Source organism: Dermacentor andersoni, chromosome 1 (assembly GCF_023375885.2).
Source record: "Dermacentor andersoni chromosome 1, qqDerAnde1_hic_scaffold, whole genome shotgun sequence".
Lineage (NCBI taxonomy): Eukaryota > Metazoa > Arthropoda > Arachnida > Ixodida > Ixodidae > Dermacentor > Dermacentor andersoni.
Genome location: NC_092814.1, coordinates 245,812,229 through 245,819,703, shown reverse-complemented (window position 1 = coordinate 245,819,703; position 7,475 = coordinate 245,812,229).

The window sequence follows — 7,475 nt, the reverse complement described above, 5'->3', positions numbered from 1 at the left end:
TTTCGCCACTTCGGCTGCGCTACCTTTCGGCAGTGCTTTTGTTTCAGCGAAGCGGGTGAGGCAGTCCGTCGCCACGACGATCCACTTATTTCCGGTTATTGACGTCGGAAAGGGTCCCAGCAAGTCCATCCCGATCTGCTGGAATGGTCGGCAAGGAGGCTCGATTGGCTGTAGTAATCCGGCTGGCCTTGTCGGCGGTGTCTTGCGTCGCTGACAGTCTCGGCATGTTCTGACATAACGGGCGACGTCGGCGGTCAGGCGCGGCCAATAATACTTTTCTTGTATCCTCGATAGTGTCCGGGAAAATCCGAGGTGTCCAGCGGTCGGATCGTCATGTAGGGCGTGCAATACTTCTGGACGAAGTCCTGACGGGACAACAAGAAGGTAATTGGCGCGGACTGGTGAGAAGTTCTTCTTCACGAGTAGATTGTTTTGAAGCGTGAAGGAAGATAATCCACGCTTAAATGCCCTGGGGACAACGTCGGTGTGCCCTTCCAAATATTCGACGAGGCCTTTTAGCTCCGGGTCTGCCCGTTGCTGTTCAGTGAAGTCTTCTGCGCTTATAATACCTAGGAAGGCGTCGTCATTCTCGTCATCTTGCGGCGGCGGGTCAATGGGTGCGCGTGATAGGCAATCGGCATCGGAGTGTTTTCGTCCGGACTTGTAGGTTACAGTGATGTATTCTTGTAGTCTGAGGCTCCACCGCGCCAGTCGTCCTGAAGGAGCCTTTATATTCGCTAGCCAGCACAACGCGTGATGGTCACTGACGACTTTGAATGGCCTGCCATAAAGATAAGGGCGAAATTTAGCTGTAGCCCAAACGATGGCGAGGCATTCCTTTTCGGTCGTAGAATAGTTGCCTTCCGCTTTTGACAGCGACCGGCTGGCGTAAGCTATCACCTGTTCGACTCCGTTCCTTCTCTAGACTAGAACGGCACCGAGGCCTAGGCTACTGGCGTCAGTATGGATTTCTGTATCGGCGTACTCGTCGAAGTGCGCAAGAACCGGCGGCGACTGCATGCGTCGTTTGAGTTCTTCAAATGCGTCGGCCTGCGGCGTTTCCCACTTGAACTCAACATCACATTTAGTTAGACGTGTCAAAGGCTCGGCGATGCGTGAAAAGTCCTTGACAAAGCGCCTGTAGTAGGCACACATGCCAAGGAATCTACGCACTGCCTTCTTGTTGATGGGTTGCGGGAACTGTGCGATGGCAGCTGTCTTTTGCGGGTCTGGACGGACACCAGATTTGCTGATTACGTGGCCTAGGAACAGAAGCTCATCGTAAGCGAAGCGGCATTTTTCCGGCTTCAGAGTAAGCCCTGACGACTTGATGACCTCTAGTACTGTTGCAAGCCGCCTAAGGTGATCGTTGAAATTTCCGGCGAAGACGACGACGTCATCCAAATAAACGAGACAGGTCTGCCACTTCAGTCCTGCTAACACAGTGTCCATGACGCGCTGGAACGTTGCAGGCGCCGAGCACAGTCTGAATGGCATAACCTTGAACTCGTAGAGGCCGTCTGGGGTGATGAAGGCCGTCTTTTCGCGATCTCTTTCGTCGACTTCTATTTGCCAATAGCCAGACTTGAGGTCCATCGACGAGAAGTATTTAGCGTTGCAGAGCCGATCCAATGCGTCGTCTATTCGTGGGAGGGGGTATACGTCCTTCTTCGTGATCTTGTTCAGACGACGATAATCGACGCAGAAACGTAGGGTTCCGTCCTTTTTCTTTACGAGGACAACAGGGGATGCCCACGGGCTTTTCGACAGCTGGATGATGTCGTTGCGCAGCATTTCGTCGACTTGTTCTCTTATAGCTTTACGTTCTCGCGGCGAAACTCGGTAAGGGCTCTGGCGGAGTGGTCGAGCGCACTCCTCGGTGATTATGCGATGTTTGGCGACTGGTGTTTGTCGAATCCTCGATGACGTCGAGAAGCAGCCTTTGTATCGTCGGAGCAGACTTCTCAGCTGCTGTTGCTTAATCACGGGGAGACTTGGATTAATGTCGTAGTCTGGTTCGGGAACCATGGTCGTCGGGGTAGATGCGGCGGAATCCGAGAGGACAAACGCATTACTGGTTTCCAGAATTTCCTCGATGTACGCGGTCGTCGTGCCCTTGTTGATGTGCTTGAACTTTTGGCTGAAGTTTGTCAGCAACACTTCAGTTTTCCCTCCATGCAGTCGAGCGATCCCTCTTGCGACGCAAATTTCACGGTCTAGCAGTAGATGTTGGTCGCCTTCAATGACGCCTTCTATGTCAGCGGGTGTTTCGGTGCCGACCGAAATAACAATGCTCGAGCGAGGCGGGATGCTCACTTGATCTTCGAGAACACTCAAGGCGTGGTGACTACGAAAGCTCTCCGGCGGTATCGCTTGATCTTCCGAAAGCGTTATCGATTTTGACTTCAGGTCTATGATTGCGCCGTGTTGGTTCAGGAAGTCCATGCCGAGAATGACGTCTCGTGAACACTGTTGGAGGATAACGAAGGTGGCAGGGTAAGTCCGGTCATGTACGGTTATTCTTGCCGTGCAGATTCCAGCCGGCGTAATGAGGTGTCCTCCAGCGGTCCGAATTTGGGGGCCCTCCCATGCAGTCTTAACCTTCTTCAACTGGGCGGCGATGTGTCCACTCATTACGGAGTAATCGGCCCCTGTGTCGACTAAGGCAGTGACTGCGTGGCCGTCGAGAAGTACGTCGAGGTCGGTGGTTCTTTGTCTGGCGTTGCAGTTGGGTCTTGGCGTCGGATCACGGCTGCGTCGTGTTGAACTGAAGCTGGAACGTCGCGTCGTCAAGCCGTCTTTCGTCGGTGTAGTCTTGGGTTCCTGACTTCGTCGGGACGGCGGCGTGTCGTCATTAGGTCGTCGAGATGGTTTCTTTGTCGTCTTCGTCGGCGGCGGAGGATCTTCGTCAGTTCGACGAACAGCAACCGCACCTCCATCGGTCGCTGCTTTTAGTTTTCCGGATATGGGCTCGCTGACCGGCCCCGGGGTGGGCCAGTGTATGGTCGGCGCTGCGGCGAGAGGCAGCGGCCTGGTGATGGCGAACGCGACGGTCGTCGAGAGCTCCACTGAGTAGCGGCGAGGTAGTCGGCGATATCGCGAGGGCGTTCACCTTGCTGCGGGCGCGGAGCGTTGACGGCGAAACCTCGCAGTCCCATCTCCCGGTATGGGCATCGGCGATACACATGGCCGGCTTCTCCGCAGTGATAGCAGAGCGGGCGGTGGTCGGGGGCTCGCCAAATTTCTGTCTTCCTCGCGTAGGTGCGCTGGGCGACGGGTGAGCTTGCTGGCGGCGGCGGCGGCGGACGACGGAATTGCGTCGTTGCAGGTCGCGGAGGGGGACCTTGACGGCGTGCGATGGCGGCGTATGTCATCGCTTCTGGCTGGGGCTGCGGTAATTGTGGTTGCAGCTCGGGAACTCCAAGCGATCGGTGCACCTCTTCTTTCACGATGTCGGCGATCGAAGCCACTTGGAGCTGCGACGAAGGCAGGACCTTGCGCAGTTCTTCGCGCACAATGGCCCTGATGGTCTCCTGAAGGTCGCCAGAATCCAGTCCTTGGATGGCGTACTGCGGCGTGAGCCCCTGGCGGTTATATTGCCGGGTGCGCATCTCCAGAGCTTTCTCGATCGTCGATGCCTCTGCAGAAAACTCAGCTACGGTCTTCGGCGGGTTACGAATAAGTCCTGCGAAAAGTTCTTGCTTCACGCCTCGCATCAGGAAGCGGACTTTTTTCTCCTCTGACATTTCCGGGTCGGCGTGCCGGAAAAAACGGGCCATCTCCTCCGTGAAGATCGCGATCGTCTCGTTTGGCAGCTGCACTCTGGTTTCTAGTAGTGCTTGGGCTCGCTCTTTTCGCACGACGCTTGTAAACGTTTGCAAGAAGCCGCTTCGGAACAGGTCCCACGTCGTTAAGGTGGCTTCTCGATTCTCGAACCAGGTCCTGGCGGCGTCTTCCAGTGCGAAATAGACATGCCGCAGCTTGTTGTCGCTGTCCCAACTGTTAAACGTAGCGACCCTCTCATACGTCTCGAGCCAGGTTTCCGGGTCCTCGAATGTTGATCCGCGGAACGTCGGAGGTTCCCTGGGCTGCTGCAGCACGATGGGGGACGCTGGGGCTGCCATTGGGGTTGCCTTGGCCACAACCTTCTTGGTCTTCTCAGGTAGAAGTCCGTGCTCCGGGGGCAGCTGTTGAAGACAGCGGCTTGCTCGATGCTCCGGGATTATGTTGGTGTCCTCTTTGCGGTCCGGGCTTGGATCACGGCTTGTCGGGGGCGTCCGGTACATGAACGAAAAGCACCTCCACCAGATGTCACGTGGTGGTGACGTTGAAGAACACAGTAGCAAATACTGTGAAAGACAAAACTAACTTTTATTGGGCGGACCTGTGCCCACAAAACAGGCTACACTTACAGCACAACGATAGCGGCGAACACGGTCGGCGATCGCCGAAAATCTGATCAGCGGGTCAAACGCGTCGGCTTTTATACAGCAGTCATCGAACGTTCGAGACTAATCGTTGGGATCCGCATGCCTTCCACAAAGTTCTACGCCATTCGCGTCAGGCGATGAAATCAGATAACATAAGGTTCGGCGGCAACAGAAAGCGGATAGAAGCATCGATAACTTTCCAGAAACTTCGGATACATGCAGGCGCGTCCCGCGCTGTGCGATAACATTTGTTAGGCGGCGAAACGTGGTCGCCCGATAAAGATAAGTTCACGTTTCAATATATATGAAGAAAAAGAGTAAGACGTACAGTCGCGGACAGAATATTACGGACCATGAAATCTAAGAAAAAGCTGAATATCTCCGCAACCTCACAACGCAATCTGGTATTTGCATTTTGGACCTCGACTAGAATATGCTAACAACGTTGTCGTGGGCAGTTTTACTGGTTACTGCTACAGGCTGCTCTGGAATTGATCATTTTCGGAGATCCCGTGGTCCATTTTATTCTGTACGCGACTGTACGTTCAATGAGCACAGTATGTTTGACTGACGTTTCGGCTGGTGGACCAGCCTTTGTCAAAGTAACATGTAAACATGCATTTGGGCTTCCTTATAAACCCGCGATACATCAGATAAAGTTGTGCGCAATAATAACAAGAAAAAACAACATAAATATAGTGATACCACTGGCGATAGCGATACCACACACGTGGAGCACAGTGCAGAAATGAATCGTTCGTTTACTCAATATTACAATGTAAACCACTTGGAATCAACAATAAATAAAAAAAAATAATACAATAAAAAGAACATGGAGATAATAAGGCACCGCGCGATAGTACATTCAGGGTGCAGGTGAAGCGCACTGCTCAGTAGTCGTCATAGCGAGCAGGATGAATGACCAGGGCTTTTATTGGCATGCGTATGGTGGAACACAGTGTCGTGTGCAGACTATGGACATTATGTGACACAGAATTGACGCAACAGCGAAAAAAAGACAATAATAATAGAGGGTTCTTGAAAGAAAGCTGCGTCTCATGGCATACATAAGGCGTCACGGCTAATGTCAAGGATGCTTACTAGGCACGCTGGTTAGTGTACCTGTGCTTTCATTAATGCCAGATGACACGGTGTTAAACTTATAGATTAGGTAAGACTCGCGGACTTCGCGATCGTGATGGGAATGAAAGCCTGATTCAAGAATAGTGGCCCTGAGTTTTTCGAAAGAATGGCCTGGTAAGCGAATATGTCTTGATAATGGTAGGTTAGGAAGTGTATTAGCATGCGATCTGTGGTTATTCAAGCGTATTGGAAACGAGGTTTCTGTTTGGCAAATATACTGTTTTCTGCACTCTGTGCACTCGAGCATGTATACAACATTCGAGGTATCGCAATTGAAAGATCCGCGAAGTTTTAGGGTGAAGTCCGAGGACGTACTAATCACTCTCTCTATGGTTTGCATGTGCAAACACCTTGCAACGCGCTTTGTTGCATGGGGCGCAGCCAGACGTCTTGTTGTACTCATTTAATTTTGAGGATGTTAACATATCGCGGAGGTTCTTACACCGTCGGTACACGACGCGAGGCGGTTCAGGAAAAATACCCAGAAGATGTTCACTTTGGGAAAGGATATTGTGGTGGCGTTTCAATATAGAAAAGACTTTTGGCGCTGATGCCGAGAATGTTAGTACGAGATTGGGGCTGTTACGCTTTTCGGGTAACCGGTTTTCGCTAAGGATATCGGCTCTGCTTAATTGAACTGCTCGGCATATGGCGTCGTCAATTAAGTTTGACGGATACTGCCGTTTAACGAGAGCACTTTTGAGTTGTTGGCAATTAGAAATGAAATCTTTGCGATCCGAACACAATCGCTTGAAGCGGTGAGCCTGACTGTAGGGGATACAGGTTCTGCAATGTCGCACATGGCTGCTCCGGAAATGTAGAAGCTGGTTTCTATCAGTAGGTTTGCGAAAAAGTTTTGCCAATAATTTACCTTGCGATAGCGTAACTGTGAAGTCCAGAAAGTTGACCGAAGTTGACGAGTAATTGTGCGAAAATTTGATTGAAGGGTGAAAGCGATTGAACCCTTCTATGAACTTTAACGGGCTAATCTCTCCGTGAGCCCAAATTAAGAAGATACCGTCAATAAAGCGTTTATAAAGGAAAGGTTGCAGGTTAATACTGGATAAAAAATCATTTTCCAGAACACCCATGAAGGTATTAGCGTAATTTGGGCCTATTCGAGTTCCCATTGACGTACCACTAATCTGAACGTAATGACGATTATTAAGTTAAAACTGATTGAGCTCAAGAACAAGCTTTAACAACGATCGCAGGGTTTCTTTATCAGCAGGTTTCTCGAAATAGGAATCTTCATAAGTCTTAAGGACTGCTGCAATTCCATCGGCATGCGGTATGTTAGTATAGTGAGAGGTGACGTCGAGTGTTACAAGGATTTTATGCGGAATGGCAAGATTTAATACATCTTGAAGAAAGTGCGAAATGTATGAAAGCCTCTAACCCTACAGCTAGAATAGAACTGGCAGAACTTTCTAAGTTAATCAACAAGCGTAAGACAGCGGACATAAGGAACTATAATATGGATAAAATTGAACAGGCTCTCAGGAACGGAGGAGGCCTAAATGCAGTAAAGAAGAAACTAGGAATAGGCAAGAATCAGATGCGTGCGTTAAGAGACAAAGCCGGCAATATCGTTACTAATATGGATGAGATAGTTCAAGTGGCTGAAGAGTTTTATAGAGATTTATACAGTACCAGTAACACCCACGACGTTAAGGTGAGAGAGAATAGTCTAGAGGAGCTTGAAATCCCACAAGTAACACCGGAAGAGGTAAAGAACGCCTTGGGAGCTATGCAAAGGGGGAAGGCAGCTGGGGAGGATCAGGTAACAGCAGATTTGTTGAAGGATGGTGGGAACACTGTCCTAGAAAGGTTGGCCGCCCTATATACACAATGCCTCATGACCTCGAACGTACCGGAATCTTGGAAGAACGCTAACATAAT